The sequence below is a fragment of the Eumetopias jubatus genome, unplaced genomic scaffold (genome assembly GCF_037043125.1).
Source record: "Eumetopias jubatus isolate StellerSeaLion01/CBP00866 unplaced genomic scaffold, mEumJub1_p1.0 scaffold_7, whole genome shotgun sequence".
Classification (NCBI taxonomy): Eukaryota; Metazoa; Chordata; class Mammalia; order Carnivora; family Otariidae; genus Eumetopias; species Eumetopias jubatus.
The window spans coordinates 134,689,325-134,715,828 of NW_028274813.1; the positions used below are offsets into that span (position 1 = coordinate 134,689,325).

Consider the following 26,504-nt stretch of genomic DNA (forward strand, 5'->3'; position numbering starts at 1 on the left):
TGGGCAGCAAACCCAGCATATGCTGGGAGACAGGTGGTTCTCTCTCCCCTTCCTGTCTGAGCAAATTTTCCCCCACCCCACATCTTTATCTTTTCACTGCCTCCCAAGCTCTCTCTGTTATATACTACAGTCTGATTTTCAGGCTTCGAAGGAATTTTCTTTGAGAGATGGAAGAACACTTAGGGCTAATTTTATTAAAACAAAACAAAACAAAAAAAACAAGCAGGGCAGCTCTACCGTGCAAAACACAAATGAGGTTCCAAACTTGGAACCACATCCAAGAATCATTCTTTCTTTCCATCCTTGGCCTAAAGACTGAGGCAATTTGCACAAAAAGTTCATAAACATAAAGGGGTCCAATTGCACTCAAGCTCCAGTGAGTACGAGTGTGCCCGCAAAGCCACATGTTTGGCATACCACGAGAGCGTATAAGGTTTACTTGCAAAAATGAAGGGATCAGGAAGACAGCAACTTCTCAAACACGTGACTGTCCTTCACAAGTCAACTTTTTAACCCTTTCCCGAAACACTGAAAACCCCAAACTGGCTAAGTTGATTTAAAAAAGAGAAAGAGAGAAAAGAAAAGGAACACTCTCAAGCCCAAAGCTCTTCTTCAAAAATCTATCCAAAACCCTGAACTTGAAGAAACTGAAGATAGGGATCTGAAAACGTTAAAGAGTTATCTCTTCTTTGTCCTTCAAAGGAATAAGCTCCGTGGTAACTTCCTTGAACTTGATGTCACATCTGTCTCCTGAGTTCCCGGGGCATCCTCATCCTGAGCAGAGGGCCTGGGAGGCCAGGGTGCAGGAGCCCCAATGCTCTGCTGCAAATTGGCGCACAGAATCCCTCCGGACCTATTTGTGTCTTACTCACAGAGAGAACAAGTACTGGCAAGGGACAAAAAAAGAACATGTTTTGCAAACAATCAGAGTGACCTGAAACCCAGGGTAAAGACTGAAGTCAGCATTCGTTCACTGCAGCTTGAGCCAGGCTCTGTGCAATGCTTGCTAAGTGGAGTGCCCTGAAGAAGGAAAAGGCTTCTTGGTTTCCCATTCACCCAAGAGGACCTCTCACCTAAGGCCACACTCCACCACCGAGCGGGGCTGCCTGCCTTTGTCATGCTTCATTGCCTAGCTGGGAGCATCTCTGAAAGGAGATGAAAGCCCCAAGGAGAGAGACATCGTTGTCTGGAGCTGAAAGCAACCTAGGAACGGGCCATCCAGTCGAATGTCTTCGCCTTCACTTGGCATGCACAGAAAAGGAAACGCAGACAGCTGAAGCTCTGAGAGTCACACCACACAGGAGAGCTGGGCCCGGTACCCGGGTCTCCAGAGCTCCAAGCCCAGGGCCCCTGCCATACCGTGATGTGCTGTTCCCGGCCCCCTACTCTCCTGCAAAGAGAGGCATCTCTCAGACCTCTAAGACCACAAGACTCCTTTCAGGACAACCCACTCACACATCCCCTTTGGCACGGTTGGCAAATTTTTTTTTTTAAAAAGTAATCTCTACACCCAATGTGGGGCTCGAACTCACAACCTCGAGACCAAGAGGCGCCCGCTTCACCGACTGAGCCGGCTGGGTGCCCCGAGGTTGTAAATTTTGAGATGGGTTATTTCCCCCCATTTTCCAATTCTGAACCTGCCTATTCAAGGTATTTTCCTTCCAACTGCACCTGTCCCCACTCCACAAATTTACCTCTCGTGGTCTAAGTAAAGCCTATTAAATGCACTCCTACCTCTATTGTACCCCTCACCCCCATCTAAATAACAGTGCCTACATCCCCCCCCACACACACACACTTCTTCCTGCTGCAGATGGGCAGACCTTATCTTCCTCTAAATTCACATTCCCACCGCACCCTGTGCTCTGCAGGAGCACAGCCCATACATTTGGAACCTGTTGCTTCCATCCTCCTGCCCTCTCTGTAGTGCCTGCCATAATTCCTCCACCCCAACCCCCATCCTTTGAAATTTCTAAACCCCAGTAGAGGAAGTGCCTCTGGCTCTTAATAAGCTCAGTCATGCTCAAAATATCCGCTTCACCCACGAGGTATTGTAGCCGGCAATTCTGACCGGGGCACACATTTAGGGAAAAGATGATCTTTCTGCAAGACTCAAGATTTAAAATTCCTGAAAAGACCACTCCTACTTATTTTCATTAGTGTGACCGTGAACTTGCAACGGTCCAGGGGTTGAAAGTACACCTTCTGCAATACCCACCGTTCACCTACACATGTAACAATAGGGGATTAAGAAATCACCCTTCATGAGGCTGTGACCACAGAGGGTACATATTGCAACTCTCCTCCCTTGGAACTTGCAAAACTTACAGGAAATCTTCCACCACCTACAGAATACATCCACTGCCAGCAAAATGAAGTGTAAACACTTTGTATTAAATTAGCCAGGTGTTTAAAAAAATAACATTATCCCAATCCAGTATTTTCAAATCCTGGCTCACTTTCAAGTCTCACGGTGCATTCGGGGGCAGAGGTGCAGGGGACACGTGTCTTTGTCCCTTTGGGAGGGGCATGTTTTGCTTTTTTGATTAATACAAACAATCTGCAAATTGGCACACATGTTAAATAACCGGGGAAAACAGACAGTGATCCTATTTCCTTTATCTGGGATTGTCCTCCAAATCTTACACTGGACAATGATGGTCATCATGCGTAGGAATCAATTTACCTAAAGATAAGTCTTTAATTGGGTCTTAGGGTTTACTAGAGATAATTTTGAAAGAAGTAGCAAGGAGACTGGAGAAAGAACAAACAGGAAAAAGTGGGAAACGCTAAGGTGTCTTAGCTGCCGTATGAACACATGAATACATGTTTGGGAGATATGCAAAAAATCAACAAGCCCTCAAACCCTATCATTTACCTCCTTCCCTCCCACCGCCTTCTAGGTGCACATCCTCTGATGTGGCCCTGGATACCCCAGGCTTGCCTTCAAGGAGGAGGAACGGTAGCATTCCTCCGCACATAAACAGCATCAAAACTATATTAAAAAGCAAACAAAACTACCAGCCTAGAAGCTGTGCTGGCAAAATTTAAAGCGACAATTTAGAAATAGCCTATGCCAATTTATGTGCCACCCTGGCCACATTTTTATGGGCCCAAGTCATGTCTGTCTGTCTACTTTTAAAAAGAAAAAGTAGTTTTAGGGAGAGACAAGCGTTTAAAATCTTGAGATGCTTAAGTTCATCTTCCGTTTTAAAGACATGGCATGAGAAAGCAGGCAGTGTTCCCATTAGAGGAGAATGGGGACTCCGGGGTGAGACAGAAGGGAGTTTATGTCACCCAGCTCTGCTGTGTGACAAAGGGACTCGGTTTCCTCTGTGTACGTATAAGACAGATAATACCACCTGTGCTACCAGTGATAAACCATGTAACTATATGGAATATTTTTCTTGGCATGTCATGGACCCTCTGTAAATATTAGCTATTATTATTTGATCCTTAGACTGGATTTTAAGGTTCTAGGGTTCTAGTCCTGGCTCTGCCAACCATTTTGCCTGCTCAGCTGATGTGTGCATGGGGTGAGAGATAACTAGTCTCACTCTGTGACCCAGTGGCCTCTATCTAACGCCCCTGGAGGTGCCTTATGGGCCATCACATGCTGCGAAGGGCAAAGGGAGAGACCAAGAGCCATGTCCCTGATTGGTTTTGTATATTGGGACACACACAAGACTTCATTTCAGGGGGAGAGTTACATGGCTAAGAAAGAAAAAGAAAAGAAAACCAAGAGACAGGATTCTAAAATATTTCAGATTTCATCTCTGCTTAAACAAATAAAAATATTATAAATTTCAGATTGGCTTGGCATTCTAATTCCAGTTTTTTAGTGCTGTTTGTAAATACATTTGCTCCGAAATAATCCTCACTTAGTGCAAGGTGGGCAGTAACCTACCCAAGACATCATCATCTGAAGGTTGGTTATAATTTTGGTTACTATTTTGAAGGGTCCTCAAGCTGCAGGCGGGAGGATGGGGAGGTTTGGGGAAAGCCAGGGGCAGATTACTTTCTAAAGCCTGCCAAGAAAGGCTTCACAGCATAGAAGTTAAAACCTTCAACTTCCATCAGGCAGTAAGCTCTTTCTAGACGAGAAAAAGAATTTTCTGTGTTTCCAAAGACTTCACTCAGCTCTTCAAAAAGACAAAAAAAATTCCCAACACAATTTTCTCCTAAATAACTTTATTCACCTTTTACATGGGTGAGATGAAGGTTCTCTGCAGCAAAGGTAACTACAAGCTTCCTTTCTCTAGGGTAATGAAACAACTCACTACAAACAATAAAGAAGTAAAGAAGCACTTCCCTTGTTCATTACTGGGCTAAGGTGGCAGGGAGACTAACATGGTGCTGCCAAAATTTGGGTTAGGTATCACCAACTGTCATCAATGCTCTAATAAATGGACAGTGTTCAAACAATTCAAAAGGTCTCTCCCACTAGTTTCTGCTGTCAAGTTCATAGGCTACTCAAATTTAGGAGTTCTACAGGAACCACTCAGAGGCCGGCTTGAGAGCTAAGTAAAACTAACTGCCATTACGATTTTTCAGGTCAAAGGAATCTCTTGCAGGATCCACGGGTTAGACCTCTGAGTTGCAACCGAGAACATGTGCAAAGCTGTTTGAAAAAAACCTTGGCTCTGTGCACAGGCACCCCAGGCTGGCTCCTCCTTGTGGGGAGGAGACGGACAGCCAGCTGGCTAGAGCAGCCGTCAGACTGTCCAGTTCTCATGCCACCTGCACCTCCCTATCTAGAACCCACTGCTCTTGCTTTACACACACCCAAAATGATCCTGGGGGCCCGTGCCACACGGACATTCCCTCATCCTGACGCCACCGCTCCAGGCCACTGGGATGGGAAGCGGGCTGCGAGGAGTATGCCGACCACCTGCTCTTCTCAGACCTCCCCACTCTGGGCCTGTATCAAGAAAGATGCACTTGTTCAGCCAGCCAGGAAGGATTTTTGAGAATTCCTGCTGCAGGCACTGCCTGGAGTTCTGAGAAGCCGCGGTGAGTTTGTGCGCCAGGTTACTAAAAAGCTGCAGACGGACCGTGTTAGTTTAGGACATGGTGAGGACGATTCTACTGAATCATGATGAGGATACACAAACATCCATACACATGCTAAATGAAAACTTTTCACCCTCCTGGTCCTAGCTCCAACCACACTGGCTCCTTTTTTTTTTTTTTTTCTTTTTTTTTCTGGGAGAAGGCGGACTGTGCCATGACGCTGAGCCATCACACATGCTGTTCCTTCTGCCTGGCTTATGCTTCTTTCCACTCTTGATCTGCCTCCCCAGCCTTTAGTGCTGGGTGACTGTCTTCACCCCCAAAGGCCTCTCCTCATCACCACCTCTGGGTGGGAGCCCTTCCTGCCATCCCATCATTTTATATCACAGGGTCCTCTTCATCTCCCTCAAAGCACTGACCGCATTCACAAAGTTGTTTTTTTTTTTTTTTTTTTGCTGGAGGGGTGGGGGAGGAGGAGTTATTATTTAATAGATACAAAGTTTCAGTTGTGCAAGATGAAAAGAGTTCTGGAGATGGATGGTGGTGATGGTTGCACAATGGGAACGTACTTAGTGCCACTGAACCGTATATTTAAAAATGGTTAAGATGTTAAATTTTATGACATATGTATTTTACCACAATTAAAAAAATAAGACTTGGGGCGCCTGGGTGGCTCAGTCAGTTGAGTGTCTGACTCTTGATCTCAGCTCAGGTCTTAATCTCAGGGCTGTGAGTTTAACCTGGTTAGGTATCACCAAGTGTGATTTTTTTTTTTTTTTAAAGGGATTTAATTATGTTTAATGCCTCTCTTTCTTCTACTGGTGCACAAGGCACCGGAGCAGGAATCCTCTGTTTTTTTCCTCACTGTGTTCCCAGGGCCATGCCCAGAACCTGGTCCACTGTGGCTGCTTAGTGTATAATGGTTCCATGACTCATGGTTTCCTACACAACTGTAAGCTCTTCAAGGACAGGGGTACCATTCCTTATTTTTATTTGGCTCACAGCTCCTTCCAGAGTGTCTTACAATTACTGGTGGAGTCAGATGCTACTTTAACCCTGGACTACTACTTCTGCAAACTTTCCAAAAGCAAATACCTTGAATTTTATATAAAATGTGTATGGGTGTTTTGTATGTAGACCCAGGCAAATTTTACTGTATTTCCTCTTTGCCTTGGGGAAATTCTTGCTGCGAAGAATCCCAGAGGAACCAGATTCCAAGACTAATCGTCCTTCTAGCATGGTTTGGTTGGTTATCTTGCTGACTTTGCTGTTCAGGTCCCATGTCATTCAGGCTTTTATTGTTTTGTTCTTTTGTTTTTAATTGGAATCTGCCTCAGATTCTCTTTGGCATTAGACAAAGTATAAATTGAAAGCAAATAAGTGAGTAACAGAAGGGAGTTTTCTGTAGGATAAGTACTTTCTATGTTCTGATAGTGAATTGTTATTAGATAAATACCAATGATGACAAGAGTAATATGAAAAACTACTCTCCTTGCCCCGTCCTAAAAAGGAGAAAAAAATGAGAAAAATCACAGAAGCTACTTTTGGGTGATGAAGAATAAAATGAACCATAGTCCTCTGACTTCATTGCTTGGCTGGTTTTCCCCGAGAATAACCAAAGAAATCATCTGACCAACACCAAGCCCCGGCCTTCTTTCAGGTCATACTTGCTTTTGGGCAGACTAAAACTTTTTTAATGTAACAATTCTCTCTCTCTCTCTCTCTCTCAAGGCTTGGACAGAAGTAAAAGCTGAAGGTACTAGATGGGAAGAAAAACAATGAATGTTTGTTATCGCTATACTAAGGCACCTACCATATACGGGACACTCACTGCTACATGTACTTGGCATGCACTGTCTGATTTAAACTCCACAAATACAAGGAGGAGAGCCTATTTTCCCATCCTCTGAACCAGAGCCTGAGGTAGAGAGAGAGGGGCTTGCCTGAGTCACATGGCTTGAAGGAGGCAGAGGTAGAAATTCCAACCAAGCGAGAGAACTCCAGGATCCATGTTTCCATCCAGTATGGTACAGCGCATATGCACCTGTCACAGACTGTTTTACCATAATTCTCATAACCTACTCTCATAAGTCAGAGAAAAGAATCAGCAGTATTTCACTGATGAGGAGACGGAGGACCAAAGAGGCTGTGACTTACCAGGGAGACAGATGATAAGCAGAAGACAAGTACCAGATACCAGTAGCTCGACTCTAAGACCACATGAGGCTCATTTCTGTGCCTTAAAGATTGGTCAGGGTTATGTGGCATCATCCCAAAGGACCAAAAAGCAATGAATTTGACGACATAAAAAAGTGGGAACTTCACTCCTGTGCCTAACCTAACATTAAAATATTTCTCAATTATTTCTACTTTAAATGGCATAATTCACACAAATTAGGAGAGCACAGAATTCGCACCACTCCACACACAGTGTTTAATAACAATGGCTTTAAAAAAAATACAAGAGCTCTTCTTTTTGTAAATTCTTCTGGATTAAATATTTGTTTATTTAACACCTGGACGCACCTGTCTGGAAGACAATGCCGGGCACTGTACATACAGATAAATAATTCAAGGTAAAGATTCATGTCCTAAAAGATACACATCAGGAGGACAAGGATACTCCCAGCTGAGTGGACCACGGAATGGGAGGGTGTGTGCAAGGCAGGAGTGCCTGAGAAGGGGCTCTTAGAACAGGCAAGGGAGCCCTGGTGTTTCAGGGACTGGGGGTGAGGGATGGGCTTCCCACGTATTTCAACAGAAAATTATAAATTGCCATCTTTATTAGTACATAACTGAAAATAAAAAAAAAAATGACCTCCGTGCATTTTTGCCTTTAAGAAAAATTTTAATTAAACAAGATCAAACTTGTTTAAAACATCACAGGTTGAGGTCCAGAAAGAGGCTTCTGTTGCTGCCGAAAGTTAATGCCTATGGATCATCTATTGCTAAAGTTGTTTAGAATGGGCTAATTATTCTCCCACCCCCCTCCCTTCTCTGTCCTGGCACAAGGAAATTTTAAGCCATCTACAATCCCTCCATTAAATTAAAAAATAAACAAACAAACCTCCATTGTGAGAGGCGCCATTGGTGTCTGCCTCCTTGTCTTCCCATCACAAAAGGAGAGGAGTGCTAAAGAACAGACTCACTGGTCAGTTTTTCATGAATTTAAAAAAAGTGTAGCAATGCTGCTTGGCCAGACACAGCGAAAAACAAAAACCTCAGTCATTTGTTTAAACAAACTCACAAAAACAAAACCACTTCCTCAACATACTCAGTGAATTCTAAAAAGGATCACAGGTTTAATATGATTTTTAAAACCCTAACTTTCACAAATTAAAAGCAGAATGATAGAACCAAACAAATGGACATCACCCCTCCGCCTTGCTTATCTATTTCTGGTTTCATTCAGCAGCCAAAACCACCGACAGCACTTCCTCTCATCCCAACAGGAAAATTTCATGGCTCCTGAAGGTCTGAGTCAGACCAGAAAGCTCATGAATATTCTGATCTTCTGGAGCTGATGCAAGGAAATCACTATAATTGATGACCAGACACAGAGTTACCTACCGAATGTCTGGTCCCCAAAACTATGCTGAAATAATTTATCTAACGTTGGATTTCCATTTTCAAAGTTATTAATAATAACGAGGGTCTGTTTCTGATTTTTAAGACGAGGTTTTATCTTTCCAGCCCTTCTTCTTTTCAATAAATTCTCTCTATATACTGGGATCTCCATTAATAAACTCCTTTCGCTTTACCGCATTTTAATGAAGGCGAATAGAAAGTAAACCGAAGAGAACCTCAACTTCCCACGCGAAATGGGAAGAAATGAGTGTGCCGAAGATTTAAATTAGGATCTGCTTTTATCGGGTGCCAGGAAATTTAGAGGGTGCTTGTGTCTGTGTCGTGGCGGTGGGGGACGGCGTCACCTTCCCGCGGATGGCGTGAGCATCCTAGGCGGTTTTGATATGGCCCGGAATCCGACAGCAGGACGTAATTGGGTGTTAGCTGGGAACAATAAGACCCAAGTTCAATTTGAGAATGCACGCCCTTCTTCCATATTAATGTGTCTTTTTTACAAACCTATTTACATCTTTCATTTTCCTTTCACATTATGCACGGCTCACAAGTACAGGATCAAGTACAGGATCAACAAATGTGGAGGGACCCACGCAAGTTCTTTACTCCATGAGCCGCCTCCTGCGCGAAAGCGGCAACAATGCCGCGGAAGTGGGAGGTTGGAGCACCCTCTTCCTACAACTTTAGGAAGGCTGGTTTTCCATCAAAACTGAATTAACGCTAAGAAGAAACTAGGATCTGTAGCGAAACGGTTTAGAATGCCTTACTTTCCTGCAATAAAATGGATCATCGACATTCGGGAAACCCAAGCCATCCCCGTCCCAGGGGAGGCAGCGTGGCTCCGGCACTGTGGGATCGACTCCCCGAGATGGAAACCACGTTCCCATAAAGAAACTTGAGCCACCAAGGGGATTAGATGACATGATCGGAAATAAATGAGAAATGCTTTTGGCATTTTTGCCTATTGGGATTAAAGAATCAGAAAGGGGTAAAAAAAAAAAAAAAAAAAATCAGGAAGCTCATGTCTTCCGAAACCCGAACGCCACACCCGGCCGCTCCCTTTTCCATCCACTCTCGCACATGGTGTCCAGAGACCACGTGAGGTGGCAGCGGGCGTGGCCGGAGCGCGGTCACGTGGCCGGCCAGCCCTCCCCGCGCGGGCACGCGCCTGCCGAGCCCCGCCTTCCGCCTGCCGAGCCCCGCCTTCCGCCTGCCTGGCCTGCCGCGGGCGCCACGAGGGTCGGCCGCGCGGTGGCGGCGGCGGTGGCGGCGGCGCCGTTCCGGAACCCGGGCCGCACGAGCACGTGCTGTAACTTTTAACGGATGTGCTGGAACTTTTTCCAGCACTGGGCTTGGGGGCTAGAAAGAACACTCGCATAAATGTTACCTAGCTCGCTCTGCTCTGCCGCCAACTTTAAAACGTTCGCCAAGGCACTGCAAACACGAAAGCAGCTCAGTCCTCGGAATCCCGAGTTTTCTGCAGCCACACCTTTAAAAGCCGTTCGTAGCGTCCTACTTAATTCATAACCATGAGTTCTACGGTCAAAAGTCCTACGTGCTCTGGTAAATGTGAGTGCCCTGGCCGAATCTGACGAGCCTCTACATAGAGTTTGGGGTGTGTGAGGTTCTTTTTCCTTTTCCTAATGTAACAGTTAACATTTCAAGCCCCTAAAATTTAATTCGTGAGGAGTTACAAACAGCAGTGAGGGGAAAAAAAAAGAGGGCCACAGGAATTTAGCGTACCGAGTGTGATCTTGCCTGAGTGTGATGATAAAATTACAAACTGGGAATGCACTGTAGGATATTTAAAAATGTAGCCATTCACAATTCTTTCAAATAGATGTGCGAGCTTTGATAAAGTATTATATAGTTGAGGAATATATATACTTTTTCATCCTTTTCAGGTATAAATAAAAAGAATATTTAAAGAAAATCACATTGGTAGGATCACAATCAGAGAATAAAATAGCCCAATTAAAAAAAGAAAAAACCTCTAAGAGTAGAGAGTAAGTTTAATCTTTTGGTGATAAAGAATTCAAACTAATGATTTCTTCACACGAATCTGATTTGGGGCTGCTGAAATTTAATTAAAGGGGGGGGTTCCTCCAAATTGTTTGCCATGTCAGTAACAGTGAATATTCTAAAAGAAGGAAACCGTATCTTGAGCACTCCTTTCAGTTAGAGCTTAAAAAGCTCAGAGATAAAATTTCATACTATTAATTAAAGTTCTTATGGTGGCGTAAGCCTTCCTAACTCATCCAGAACATTCAGGGCTGTGCTCCAGAGAGTCTTCCAACTGTGTTCTCTCTCTTAGTCCTCAAAAGCAAGAGACACTTGCAGCCAGGACCAAAACTAATGGGACTTTTTTGGGGGCAGTTGAGATCTCCCTCCCTCTACTTCACCTCCTCTGAAGGGAAATAAATATGGCAACGGCATCTTGAATAACATTCATATTTGAGATTTCTCAGGCTTCTGCATATTTTTCTGCTTCATGTCATTCATAATTGTCCTCCCAGAAAAAGTGGAGCTGCCACTGCTATTTAAAAAGTTTTATGTTCCTCATTTTAAAAATACATGGAGTCCTCCGAGTAGAATTCCAATTACTAAGTGTAGAAAACAGAAATAGAAAAATCGCCATTTGGCAAACACCACAGTAATGGATGTTAAAATTAGGAGGTGAAAGAATAATGAGGAGCAGTATGAACAGGGTAGTCTCAAGTGTCTACCCCTGCAGGATGCTTCCTAATTACCAAGGTTAAGAGCTGTAACAGCGGAGGCACTTGCAGAGACCACCTTAACCAACGGATCAAAATTAACAGCATCAGAAATGAAACATTCGGGCATCGTGTGTCCCCTGATAGGATGCCCTGGGAAGGGCACGGGGGCACTTCCAGGATCGTCTTGCTAAAACCATAAGTCTTGCTATAATTAATCACAAGCAAACACAAAGAGAAGGACATTCTACAAAATAACCGGTCCATGCTCTTCAAAAATGTGAAGGTGGTAAAAGCTACCAAGGAAGACTGAAGAAAATGTCCTCGAGTCAAGGGAACTGAAGAGATTGGACAACAAATGTGAGGTGGGATCCTCTGTTGGATGTAGGGCCAGAAAAAGGACATCAGTGGAGAAAACCCATGGAATCTGCACCCAGTCTGGAAATTCATAGTACTGTGTCAGTGTTAACATTACGGTTTTGATAGACCTATGGTGGTTAAGGAAGCTGTTGACGTCTGGGGAAGTTGGGTGAACGGTGTTCAGAAACTCGTGGTATTTCTGTACATTTTTTAAAGTCTGAAATGATTTCAAAATGCAAAGTTAAAAACTGAAAGTCATTAGAAAGTTCATAAAGATAAAGGAAGCATAGCATAGCCATCAACTGAACAGACTCCTGAGCTACCAGGATATATGCCAATCAATCATTGGTAACTCCAAAATCTCACTCTGAATGAGGGACTTAACTTTGTGTGCTTTCCACTTGAACCAGTTACTAACGACCCTGCCCTCACGGACAAAGTCCCTGACGGAGTTTCATATGTAAGGTAAACCCCTAATTTGGAGGCAAGGCAAATCTCTATTTTTTATAGATGATTCCTAGAGCAGTGTTGTTGCTAGAGGGTAAATGAGGCTGGTAGAGGACCAGGTGTGCATGTCGAGGGCCTTATCCATTCCGACATACTGCCTAACATTTCATTTATCTTTGAAATATCCTCCAATGGGGTGGAAGTAGGAAGTAAGATGGTTGAGGAATGCAAAAAGAAAACAACAAAATGGACACCAGGACACTGCATAGGACTCTCCTAGAGTCCTGCAGCAAGTCTGCCTTGTTGCTTGAAAATGTAGTGAGAAATGTCTTTTTCTGAACCGGACATACACTCTGTCATCTGCTACAGATAATGTGGGCTTCTGCTTTCTTTGGGTTATGCAGAAAAGGGATCAAATTCCTTCAACAGCAAAATCTTCACTCCACTGGCAGCAATTGCCCAGCACTCGCAAGCCTTACAGTTTCTGGAACCGCCACTATGTGGTAGCGAAGGCAATAGAAAGAGTTTGTCAGGACTGCACTAAAATCTCATCTGAAAAGCTTGATCTACTTTTTTTCTCCCCCCAGATACTGGTCTCAAATGAAATGATCCTCATTGGGGAATAATAGAAAATTGAGGCCAAAAATGAAAGTGTGAAAGCCACCATTTTTGCTCGGGTGTTCCCAGCATGGCAGGGTGTGCAAGAGAACATGAGAAATTTGCTGTCAGCCCTTGTAACGACCTGTGCCACACAGAAGCAGTAATACTGAAAGGGAGGAAGGTGGCGCGGAGTAAGCCCCTGCTTTGCACTGAGAATGCACCGACCGAATCCATACAAACTCCTTTCTGCAGGCAGGAGATTTAGGCTCTGTGGCTGGGCTGACTCGGCCAAGGTCAGGGGGCCAAGGGGGCACATGGATGCCAGTGGGCTTCATTCCGAGATCCAGGTTCTGTTATACCTCGTTGCCTCCCAAATCAAAATAAAGTTGGTTTGCAGAGCCTGTGACAATGGTGAGGTGTCCAGTGGAGTTGAGGGTGGAAAGCTGGTATCCCCTAGAAGGAGGGACTGCTGGAGAGGCCCAAGAGAACTCATAAAACAGAGGTACAGAAGCACTGGAAGTGGAGTGAATGGAGGAGTCTCCCTAGCAGGGTCAGTGTGGGCCAAGGAGAAAGACCAGGAGTGGGAGCTAACACTAGGGGAGAGAAGAACCATACCAAGCTGACTGGGAAAGCCTCTTCAAGCATATTTATCTTAACATGAAATATGGGGGACCCATCTAAAATCCTGTGTCATTACACTAGGTGCTGAGGACTGGTCTAGTCCCCTAATCCCCACAGAAGTGGGGATTGCATGCCTTTTGAAAATGTTTTTTGACCACTACAAGTGGCTCCCATGTGGATAAATGGGTTCTACTCATTTTAATTCTTCCAGCAACTGTCATATTATGAGAGAGAAAGAAACAGAGACATGGATGCAGGGAGGGGGAGAGAGAGAGAAAGAGAGAGAGAGAGAGAGAAGTAAAAGGAAAAAAAAAGATCATGTGAAGGAGAAACACTTCTCACAGATGTGTACCACACCCTTCCAGAACTCAACTGTCCAGTGAATATATGTTTCTGGGGTACACGGCTGAGGACCAGAAAGCAGCTAGATCTCACAGCCTATTTACTCTTACATACAATTCTAACAAGCTTGGAAATCCATTTTCAAAGTACCCGCAGCAAATAATCACCTACAGAGGGGCTGATAGAGCTTTCTTGTCTTACTGCAGTAAGTCTATAACAGAAATGGGGACATAAAAATGATAAAACCAAACCATAAGAACACAATAAACACAAGAAGTCTCCAATATAGGGCAAACTGCCTCCCATTACACCTTGAGGCTATCACTGTATTATGCATAATACAACAATATACGTTCACTGATGTCCCCAAGTTGGCCAGAAATGATTAAATTATATTCACTAGAGTAAGAAGCCAAGGAGTACATAATTTATGTTGGAAAGATTTCCAGCATGACAGTGTGCGTGACAATGGTAGCCTCAGCTATCCTTACACTTTTACGATACTTCTTCAATTGACAAATTGTACCTAAGGTGCCCACATTTCTACCAGGAAAGCTTGCACAAGTGCTTGGACTTTTGCGGTCAATGCTATGTACTGAGTCTCCAAGAAGTCTTAACTTATTTTTGGATCTGAGCAACCAAAATTGGCCAAAGTCTTTGATCAGACAGGAATCAAAGAGCAGTCAATACTTGAAGAACCAGTACCCATGACCAGGGCATGCAGCTTTGCCTGCACAAAAATCTAACCATACAAAAGGCCAACAGAACTACAATTCCTGAGTTTGTCAGCTCTTTTTCCTTGTTGAGGAAATTCATTCGGACACACACACATTCTTATATTTTGGCTATAACATCCTATACCTGAATCTACAGTTAATCAATGCATTGAAGAATGTGACATGTATATTTTAAGTAGCAATTCATTTTTTTTAAGGAAAAATTCTAGATATCTTGATATTGTTTGAAAATTTTACAGGGTCACAAAAACCATAACTTAATCAGATAACCTAGATACAATAAAATTACTTTTCATTTTCTTATTGTTTTAGGGACCCATGAGTTTCTTTCCCCTTTTGAGGGCAAATCTTAAAAACTGGGAATTTTTGCTTGTTGGTTTGTTTAAAGATTTTGTTTATTTATTTTAAAGAGAGAGAGCGCTGGGGAGGGGGAGAGACAGTCCCAAGCAGACTCTGTGCTCAGCGGGGGGAGTGACATAGCGTTCAATCTCACGACCTTGAGATGACAACCCACGCCAAAACCAAGAGCCGGATGCCTAAAGGACTGCAACTGCAACACCCAGGTGCCCCCTGGAAATTTTTGTTTTAATGAGTTCTTTCTTAGGAGAAAACATACGACTGAAAATTTTCTCTAATGTCTGGGTGCGAAGGTTGTAGATGCAATAGAGTGTCAGAAAGCACACATTTTAAAATTGTGTATATCTCAGTTCCTGTCTCTCCTGCCTACCAGGTGTGTGACAATGCACACTTTATTTTTTTCCAGGCCTCCATTTGCTCAACAGCAAAACAACGTTGGTAGGATCTACCCCACTGGCTATTGCCAAAACTAAATGAAATGTGCCTGACCAGTGTATAGTAAACTCTCAATCTGCGTGTTGCTCATCCTAATGCAGGTGAATGTGCTGAATTTTCAAACAGACTCCAATATTCATGCGCTTTGTAACTGGAATGATAGCACAGGGGAGCTCAGGCTGGATGTGTTTCTATATCGGACATGAGTTTTTGCTTTCTCCTTGGAAGAGAGGCTCACCTTCCCCTGAGGCTGGGCTTCCTAGTAAGCTGAAGTTACTAAGGAACAACAACAAAATAAAAGGGCAGCATGAAGGCAGAAGTCTGCTGTTGAGAGGGGCTTGCTTGCCATTATTTCCTTAAGAAAGGGGTGAGCCACTCCATGGCGTGTTCAAACACCTTCTAGCATAGCTGGTCCCAGATGTCAGATGGGGTTTGGAAAGAGGAAGTTTCAACATCTATTGCCTTGGCAGACACTCACGAGTTGTTCAAAATAAAGCTCTACGATGAGGATGGGTTAAGATGGAGTGAGAGATTTCTGCGTGGCAGGCCCAGAGCTAAGTGCTGCACTGCTTTGCAGAGCTGCTGTGTGGAGAAGCCAGGGCCCCATGAGAGCCTCGCCCGTGTTTATCAGCATCCTGAAAAGCAGTCTGTGCCTCGGAACCTCACCATGCTCTGAGTCTTTATATCTCCATTAAATGGCTGAGATTGTCCTTGCGTACTTGGGTGGATTGATGTTATTTCTAAAGTATGCAATTCATTTCAAGAGGGGAGAGGGAGGATTAAGTTGGAAATATTTTTCTATTGAGAAAAAAAATTAAATGTAAGTGGAAATGTTTTCATGAAAATGTTTTTATATTTCAACATTTCCCTGAAGCACTCTGATCTCAATATAACACAGGACTGTGCTAGATTAGAAGGAATGAAGACAAAATGAATTTAAATAAAATTGAAACTGACCAGCGGGGCTTTATTCTTCCAACCTGATGAAACAACAAAGCAGGAGCGGGGGTGGGGGGAACCCACAGATGAACCAAAAGAAGAAATAAAAATAAAGTTCACTAAAATTTTAAACTCAGATGAGAGTTTCAATTTTGTTTCAAAATTTCTAAAATCTAGCTTATTTTTACAAAAGCTTTTTGAATGTCCATGAATCAACAGTCACTTGATAGAACCATACAGATCTTCCTGATTATTTTCTCTCAACCAAGAAACCCACTGGTATTCAGTTATAGAAGATGACTCGCTTGTTTTATAGTTCCTAGGTTATTGGGAATAGTCAGTACTTGCCAGTAATCAAGGCTAACAGCTCAGAAGATGTGTGCAATTAGACAGCTGGTCTGTGTTGCATTTTTAAAAAATTTGTATGCCCCCTTTATTAGCCGTAAATAGGACAGGGAAAATGAAATGTACAAGCCTTAGTTACCCTTATCAAAATAAACACATACTTCAGGAGGAAAGAGTTTTGTCGGTTAATCTTCTGTCTAGATCTGTAGTGTCTAGTGGCCACAAGCTACAAGTGGCTATTCAAATGTAAACTAATTGAAAATGAAGTAAAGCCTGAAATTCATCTCTTCATCCCACTAGCCACATTTCAGGTGATCCATTGCCACACGTGGCTAAGCAGCTACCTTACTGGACAGGGAAGATATAGAACATTTCCACCATCACATAAAGTTCTATAGGATAGCTCTGGTCTAGATGAAAGAACAGAGCTGTGAGCTTTGCGTATTTACATTTAGTTTTAAAGATGTACACAATACAGTTTACCTGAACTTGGGGGTCACTTTGGGGCAACTTTTTTAAAACACCTTTCCACTGGCACACAACCACTTTCCCCGAACCACCTCAATGCACGAGCCAAGGAAAACCCAATATATAGTGTCTCTTCTGCATCATCTCCAGCTTACTTTTTTTTTCTTTTATTTTAAGTAGGCTCCACACCCAGTGTGGGGCTTGAACTCACGACCCTGAGATCAAGAGTCACACACTCCACCACTCCACCGACTGAGCCAGCCAGGCGCCCCCTCCAGCTTACTTTCAATTGTGAACCTGCTCTCTTCCCAAATAACAGAACCTCTCACTCAAAACATGAACAGGATTCCTACTGCCTATAGAGAAAGGAGTTATTTGCAGGCAAAAGGACAAATTCTTATTTTTAGATGGAAAGACCTTCCCCAAGATACATTTTAAATATTAACACACATAGCAGGTGTTAAATACTAAAACACACAGCAGGCTTCCCCCTATATGGCCATCGTCACACTTCTATTTATTTAACGTCTACATTCCCTGTCCAAGTGTCAGCCTGATATGAGCAGAAAGCAAGTGTTCTGTTTGCTGTTGTACACCCATTACAAGCACAGTGCCTGGGACAAAACAGATGCTCAGATTTTTGTGGAATGATTGAATGAAACTTAAGAAGAATGGTATTTTGCTAAAGAACAGCAAACATCCTTTTAGAGCCTGGATCCAATTCTTTTATATTTGGACAGCAATCCACCCTTTATTTTCAGATGCAAACTTAAAATAACTCAGCAGACTGATTCATGCAAGCATGCATGCTACAGTTCAGTATCTTCCATACTCAGCAATGGCTCCTTCTAAAAGGCGCAGCAAAAGGCATAGCCGTAAGCATTTTACATATGCCATCTCATCTGCTCCTCACTCTGATATCTTCTCTGCTGTGAGAAGGAGGAAATCCAGGCTTAGGGAAATGAAGTGACTTGTCCAAGGTCACAAAGCTATAGAAATATAGCTGGAAAAGCTCCCGGGTGACAATTATGGATCATGCCCCTCGTAATGCCTGGTTGTACAATTAACTCCTGCTTGGGTCAGGAAATCTACAATGGTCCTGGGCATTCTTGCAACGGAAGGAGTGACTCCGTATCTTTGCACCGCCAGAGTTTAGCAGAGCATCTGCCCTGTAGGCATCCACAAATGTTTGCTGAATAAAGCTCAGTAGTCCTAATGGTTCAGGGGGACTCAGCATCGGGGAAGGTGTGTACTAGGGTCACAGGAGGGGGAAGAGCTCAGCACACCCCACCCCTCCCCTACAGTGGCGGTGGGGAATCACAGTGACCCTGCCCCCTATATAGCAGCTTTACGCTTTGGCCCCTTCATGCTTGCTTCCCCACGCTGCATGGCACCAGCTGCATGGCACCGGGAGGAGTTGGCAGCACTTTAAATGTTATCATTTTTCTCACTACTCAGAACTTCTGCCCCCAAACCCTGTTACTTTAAAAACACACTTGATGATGATTCAGTAAGGATCTATTGGGCCCCAGGTGTTGGTCACACAACTCAGGGGCTCAGACTTTCTTGTTTGGCCCCAATTCCCTCAAATTAGAGGTTCTAGAAGTCTGACCTATTAAGTGTTTGTTTTCATAAAAAAAAAAAAGTCACTATCGATAAAGAAGCAGGTTCTGAAATTTACACATAGAAAGAGCAATTTTATTTTTAATATTTACAGAGGGTTTGCCGAATGGGACCCAAAAGAGCCTACATATAATAAAAGGCACCTGTCCTTGTGGAAGAAAGGTAAAGGAACATTAATGGATTCCCTACTAAGTGACTGTGTATAATTCTCAGTTATTCTCTCACTGGTCCTGTAAAGTTGGTGAAATGTCTATCTATGGCTGATAAAAACAAAAACAGTTACAATAACTCACACTTACTGAGTGCCTACTAGGCGCAGACTCAGCGCCAAGCACAGTTAATCCTCACAGCTCCCCCAAGGGAAAGGTATTATCGCCCCCTTCTACAGATGAGGAAAGACGGGCCCAGAGGGTCAGTCATGTGTCCAAGGTCCCAGCGTGTCTGGCTCCGTAGCCCAGGGTGCCATTATGTAACACTGCCTCTCCCCAGGACTGGGGGACCCACAGGAACTAAAAGGTGAACATAAGACCAGAGGACATACCACAAGAATACATCAGTGCCCCCACACGTGAGGGACAACAGGTCTTACAAGAAAAGAAGGCGAGGAGCTAGTGCGGGGCAGGGGGCATGGTCTCAGGAGGGGCAGTCTGGGAAGCTGGTTCCAGAAGATGGGGCACCCTGGCCTATGCAGGGGCTGTCTGGAACTGGGGAGGCCAGCTAAGTTACGGCCACGTGAGGACTCCACGTAGTCACAGGAGCACTGAGCAGTCTGGTGGCTGGCAGACTCACAGGCACATGCCAGGGGTGGGGCGGGGGGAGGCGGAGGCAAAGGCAGGCTGAAGTCAGATGGCAAAGAGCTCAAAGCCCAGTCATGTGCGGCAGAAAGGGGGTACCCAACATGAGGGTGGGGATGAAAGGAGTGACTTCAGGAGATTCACCAGGTGATTCAAAACATGTCTCAGGTCACCCAGGAGCTGAGCAGCTGGGGCTCTTCTTCCCCCACATAGTTGAACTGGAGAAAGCCACTTGGCTCCCAGACCGGGCTGCCCTGGATTCTCCAGCTGGGAAACATGCTTTGGTTATTTAGACGTGACTTATTGGCATGTAGAGGCTGTTGGCATGGAAAAATGAGCAGGCTGACCTGGCCAGAAAAGAGCAGGTGACGCAGGAACCCAGCAAAAGATGAGCTCAACATGCCGTGCTGAGAAGTAGGAGACTCCTGTGAAGGGCCACCAAAACGCAAGCCAGGAGTTGACTTACCAGAGACAGACAGAAAGCCAGGTTCAGCACGGAGGCAGGCACACTTCTTAAGGTTTTTCCTTGAGTCCTTACAATATCACATAGACACCACTATTCCCATCTCGTGCAGGGGGACACCGAAGCTCACAGAGGTGAAACTCCCCCACCCCACCCTCCTCTGAGCTAATGGGGCGGGGGTTGCAGGAGCCAGAGCAGAAGTCAGTCTACCACACTTCCTCATAGTGTGTTCTGCCTTCAATCAGTTGCTTAGTTGATAACTTCACAAGGTGTTATGATGATGCCACCAGGAATTTCAGGGCCCTGAGGCAGAACTCTGCCCGGCCCTGGCCCTGTCCCTCACCGGCGATCACCTCTTGACTCAGAAGAGCCATTTCTCTCGACTCATGAAGTGACAGTTGAATCCATTCAAACAATAACCCCATGATTTACGTTAATTTGATCATCTTGGAAAAAAATATCCCTAGCCTGGGAGAGAGTATAAATGGACAACTGGAGGAAGAAAAGGAGAGATGGAGAGAGAGAGAGAGAAAGAGTAGGGTGGGGGGAGGGAAATCCAAATCAGATGTGGTGGCTAACTTGAAATAGGACATGTTTCCTGGGGCTTAAGTAGGTCTGGAAGCTGCTCTTGCAAATCCTGGCCACCACGTGCCATTCCTTACATTTATGCTTGCAATGTATCTTTTCCCCTTTTCATTCCCCAGAAGCATCTCCAAAGCCCCAGGGCTAAAAAAGTACCGAGGCTGCAGGGCTGAGATGGGCCAAAAACTCCATCTCTTCCTCATGGTTGCAGCTCCAGGGTATATTCCTGCAATTCCTATAAATCAAGAAGCAGTACTTTCTCTCTCTGCGACTGTGATGCAGAACACGAAGGAGGCCTAACCTCCACTCAGCAAGCCAGAACCTCAAAATCATCATTTTTTTCTTGACAAGGCTTCTCACAAAATACCCCAAACAAGCCACCTTCATAGATAACTTTTCCTTTCTTTTAAAAAGGAAAGCTAAATAAGACTGGATGTCATATGGAATAGCAGCTCCTAGAAAAGGGCATTTTTTTTTTTTTTTGAACCGAATGCCACATGCTGTATTTTGCCATTTTGCCGGCGCTTCCTGCTTGGAGCCTGTGTAACATAACAGTGGCGCCTCAGACACTGGAGCTGCTCCAGGCCACGCAAACTCCGCTCCGCATCTTCCAGGCAGCCCTGTCGCAAATAATTCATGTCCACTACGCCCCTATCACACTGAATACAACCACATTGTGCAGCTGGAAATGGGAAACCTGATTCAGATCACAGAAGAAGGTACAAAAACATTTAGTTCAACACAATGCTGCCCTTTTTTTGCGGGGTGGGGTGGGTGTGTACATATCTCAAAGCTACCAGTGGGTAAAGGATTCAAAACCCATCTTGGAAGAAAACGCAGAATTAAAATAGCATTCCATGTGTCCAAAAACAGCAACAACAACAAAAAACCACCCAGCCCTTCCAGAGAGGCGCCTCTTTGGGCTGCAGCGTTCCTAACCAAAATCAATGCAGCCCATGCACGCAATTTAAAAAGGAAGCACGATCTCCGCAGAAAATGGTGCATGTTGACAAAGCATGACTTGTCCCACATGGACAAGAATAAAAGGAAAACAAGTCTGATCACAACCCAGCCTCCTTTACTCTGCGGACCAGAGGGTGGAAAAGAAAAAAGCCAGAATACGGGCAGGGAGACGCGGGCAGTGGAGGACGAGGCCCCGGGAAGATGCTTCTGCCCTACAGGATTTTGGTAAACAGGAGCCTGTAATGGCCACTGTTAGAGAGAAGGGAAAACAGACATGGAGGGAAACGTGTTTACAACTGCAGCGGCGGCAGGAGGGAGGGAGGGATTCCCCGACTCTGCGCTCAGCCCGCTCCGCTCCAGTGGGGCCCCAGGGCTGGGTAGTGCTTCAAAGCGCCCCCCCCTCCGCTTTACTGGGGGGGGGGGGGGCACCGCTTGTTTATGGGGAAGGTTACTCCTCCTCCGCTCTGGTGATCGCGTCCCTAATACTCCTGCTGCATCCTTGCGGGATGCCCGCTTGACTGACAGCTGCCCCAGCCAGTCGCTGCCCGGGCCCCGCAGAAAGGTGGACTTTCCCAATGAGTTGATTGGACGGCAGGGAGGGCGGGCCCTCGTGATTGGCGTGCTACTCGGAGTAGAAAGTAGTAAACAACCTTGGTCCACCGCGGCGGGGAGGGCGCAGGGATGCCAGCTCGCTCGCCCTCACCCGGAGCTGGGGGCAGCACCCAAGACAAAAGGAACCCGCAGCGGGGAGACAGACGACGAGGGGCCGCCCAGAAAAGCAAACGCGAGTGGGCGTCCTTTAGAGCCCCTGGGCGAGAACTGCTGACTTGCAGCTTCACATCATTTTTGTTCTGTGCAAAACCGTTAAGGTTTTGTTGCCACGATTCTTACTCCCCTTCTTCTTTGGGTTTAAAAACTCCCGAACGGAGTGAGAGCCAATTTAGTTGACCCTCCTTCCTGCCAGCCTATCCCCACCCCCCCGTTAGATTTTAGTTCTGGCTTTTCAGAAGTTGATTTAAATACCTGGACTAAAAATTGTTTCCTTACACAATACACCGTCAGTGGCACAGAGGTGAATCAGATGCCCTGTTAGACCGATTCATCGCAAGTTTCTCGAGCTGGCTCACTCGAAGATGCCTGTGTTCCGCAGCATGTATAAAAAGAAACTTGAGACGGTGGCATTAAGCTCACTTGACAAGAAATAATTGGTTAACCTGCATTTTCCATAGAGGGTGTAGTTCACCCAGGATACCGCAATCGAAGGTAATTCCCCATCTGGTCTGACTTGAATCACAATCCACTCCTCATTCTGGCCTCACCATTCTCGGGACCACAGCGTGAAAATCTACAGCTTCCAGCATGGAGGCACTGCTGTCAAGTGAGGCAGCTCCCAGGACTGCCTCCAGGAGGTGCATCATCACCTCAGAGGTCGACACAAACAGGCTCCCTCAGATTCCAGAGAGGCCCCTGTCTGTGCCCATGGAGGCCAGGGAAGGCCAGAGAAGGGGACCAGGGAGCTGGACCCAGGACGGATCTCCACTTAACTGGTCTCCCCACCGACTCCACACTGATGATAAGCCATGCTGTCATCCATGGCCAGGGAGCCAGATGGTCAAAGTTTAAAGCATTAAAAAAAAAAAAAAAATACAAAAGACTCCTTGCAGGATGGAGCTTAGGGCAAACTGGCCCGGGGGCGGGGGGGTCCTCTTCTTCACCCCGAAGCACACACTCTCCTCCAGGCTATGGTGTCTGTGTGCTCCAATCAAGCCTCACTCCAAGTAGTCCCCGGGGAAACCTCTTGCCCTTCAAGTAAAAAGCCTGCAGAATGGAATTAGTCCCCTTGGACATTCTGGCCTGGCCCCAGACAACATGCGCACGGCCTCCTTCCTTCCAAGCACCCCTCCCTCCAGCCAGTCTGTTCCTGTCACAGGTTCCTGCACCAGCCACACACACACACACTCTTCACTCAGATTGTGCCCTCTGCTTTCTAGGCCTTACCCCTGCCTGCCCGGGAGAGGCCACTGTTCTCCATCGCTTCCCGTGTCCCTGCGGAACTGCTCTGAAGTCTGTAGCACTTATGTCAACACCACTGAACTTCCAGCACTGTATTCGGACTCTGGTTGCAGGCCGGTCCACCTCAGTAGACCCTGAACTTCCTGAGGTCAGGGGCTGTCTGTGTCGTATTTTGACTTGTGTATCTACTGGAGATACAGGCCCACCATAAACACACTCCAGACTTGCCAAACACGTGCATGTGGTCTTTATCCCCTCCCTGCCCACCCTCTCCCTGGCCAATTCTTCATGTTCTCCTGCTGGCTCCTTGCCAACATGCCCGCCCCCCGCCCCCCAAGGCCCGGGATCAGAGACCCCGGCAGCTCTGCCCCTGCGCATCCCTCAGAGGCTCTTTCCACAGACACAGCTGTTCTTGCTCATGCCGCTTCCTTTGCCAGTTAGATCTGTTTCTGCCTTCTCTGCTCAGCAAATCCCCCTTCTGTCTTAAAAATCACTTCCTACCTTGGGCAGACCTTCCACAAGCTCCACCCCACTCCCTGTTCCCCTAGAGCATTTTGCAGAGTGAAGCCTCTGTGCATCCTCTCCTCTCTTGCCAGGATGTACTATAGGACCACAACTGGCAAGATTTGCTGGAAGAGCCAGGGGCAGAAAAGCAGATTCACAAAGTGGTGCCCCTAGGCATCTGCAGAGCCAGTACACTCTGGTCTCCAGATGGACACATGCAGTGTTGCAGGCTCGTCTCCGCCACAGGGCCCCTCCCTGCTTTTTCTTCTTGAAGGTTCCTCTATGTCTAAGAGCGGCTGGCTGCTTCTCAACCTTCAGGTCACAGCTCAGATGTCGCCCCACCGTGCCCACCTGCTGACCACTATCACACAGATCTGTTTAATTTCTTCATGAGATTTAACTATCATCCTTCTTATCTGATTATCCACTTGTTGGCTTTGTAGCCTGTCTTCTCCCGTCCCTGGCATACCAGCTCCAGTTAGGACAGGAATTTTTCATCTGCTGTACTCACCACGTCTTCAGTATACCTACAGAAATGCCTGACCCATACCAGAAGTTCCAAATCAATTTTGAACACAATAAAGGTCAACTGAGAACAAATCACTCAGCAACATGTCCAGGTAAAGGGAAGACAAGCTTTTTGGGAGGGCTTCAGTAAATACCCTAAAGGCTGACACTCTGGTAAACATACAAGAGGAAGACAGGATGAAGTTCTGTGGCCTCACTTGACCCAAGGAGTTTCAGGTGCTCTTAGAATCCCAGGGCTCCCCGACCTGGGACTCAGGGACCCTGTCTGTGCCCAGTGTAACACGTTATGTGCGCCATCCTCTATATACTCCCAAATGGGTACAGATTAATGGTGAGAAAGGGTACACTATTACCGACAAACTTAGTACCTTCAATAAGAAGAACTAGCCCTGCTTTAGCTCTTATCATCAACTAAAATTTTTTGGTATAATAACTACATGGATCAAAAATGAAAAAAGAAGCATATCTACCAGACGGCACAGACTCGTCCTTCTTGGGATTCTTTGCCAAATACAAGTATTTTTATTTCTCCATTTTACACAGATGATATTTGTACACACTGTTCTGCTTGTTATTTTGTTCACTTACTGTATCATGGAGATTTCTAATTTAACGGCTAAATATTATTCCACTGGAAGGATAAACCCTAATTTAGTGGTTCTCAAACTTGTCTATACATTGGAATCACTTGGGGAACCTATGATATCTGTGTCCTACCTTCCGGAGACTGATTTAATTGGTCTGGGGTGTGAGCTGAACTTTGAAATTAAAAAAAAAAAAAAAAAAAATCCCCATATGATTCTAATGAGCATCAAAGTTTGGGAGTCCTTGCCCTCAGTTATTGGTTTCCTTAATGATGGATATTTGGGTTATTTCCCATCTTTTGCCTTATCGAACAATGGTGTAATGAATTATTTCATACAATCACCATTTTGTATGTGAGCAAGTATATCTGTTGGGTAAATGCCTTCCCTAAAGTTGCTGAGTCTGAGGGTGTGTGTGTGTGTGTGTATCTTGAGAGATACTGTCAAATTCCCCTCCACAGATGTGGTACCATTTTGTAGCCCTCTCAGCAACTTGGGGCTATTTTCCCAGGGGTTTGCCATCAGAATGTGTTATCAAACATTTCACCGGGCTTCTTCCTCCCCCAGTATGAGAGGTAAAAAATGGTATCTCAGTGTAATTTTAATTTCCATTTCTTTTACAAGTGAGATTAAACATCTTTTCACATGTTTAATAGGTATGTGTATTTTCTTCTCTGTGAATTATCTGTTCAATGCTTCACCCCCAAATCCTTTGGAATTGTGAGTCTTTCCCTTATCAATTTCTAGGAGCTATGGTGTGTGTATGTGTGTGTGTTTTAAGTAGGAAGATTTGCTCTTTGTCAGTGACAGAAGTTGCATATATCTTTCCTAGTTTGACATTTATCTTTCTTTATAATCTTTGGCTATGCAGAAGTTTTTTGTTTTTTAAATAGTGTATTCAATTCTTATGAATATGCTCTTTTCTGGCTTCTGGATTATGTGCTGCAACCAAAAAGGCCTTCCCCACCCCAGGGTTATAAAGGAATTCCCCCATATGTTCTTTTAGGACTTTTATAGTTTTATTGTTTACATTTTTACCTTGAATCCATTTGGAGTTTAAGCTGGTGTATGGTATGATGGATGGACCCAACTTGATTTCTTTTCCAAATGGTTACACATGCCCCAATGCCAGTAAGTGAAGCATTCATCTTTATCCCACTGATTTCAGAGGCTACCTTTATCAAATACTAAATTTCCATACATACTTGTGTCTGTATTTGGACTCTATACTCTGTTCCACTGCGTGTCTCTTCATGAACCAGTACACCTCACTATTTTAATTAAGACTCTATGGACTATTTTAATATATGGTAAGGCTAGGGCTCCCCGTTGTTCTTCTACAGTTTTCCTGCCTATCTTTTTTTTTTTTTTATGATAACTTTAGAATTGGTCTAACTGGGAAAAAAAGAAAACCCTGATGGTATTGGGATCACATTAAATTTATAAACTAACTTATGAAGAACCGACATCTTGATAATGTTCACTATTTC

General features: G+C 45.0%; 1 protein-coding gene and 1 long non-coding RNA gene across 2 annotated transcripts in view; one reads left to right on the top strand and one right to left on the bottom strand.

Moving 5' to 3' along the window:
• IGF1R (insulin like growth factor 1 receptor) overlaps positions 1-26,504 on the bottom strand; it is a 289,241-nt gene that overhangs the window by 74,830 nt on the left and 187,907 nt on the right. The gene's annotated exons all lie outside the window — the stretch shown is intronic.
• Positions 4,703-8,098, top strand: LOC114223794 (uncharacterized). Its single transcript, XR_003612242.2, has 2 exons — positions 4,703-5,013; positions 6,745-8,098. It is a non-coding gene; the product is annotated as an uncharacterized LOC114223794 (long non-coding RNA).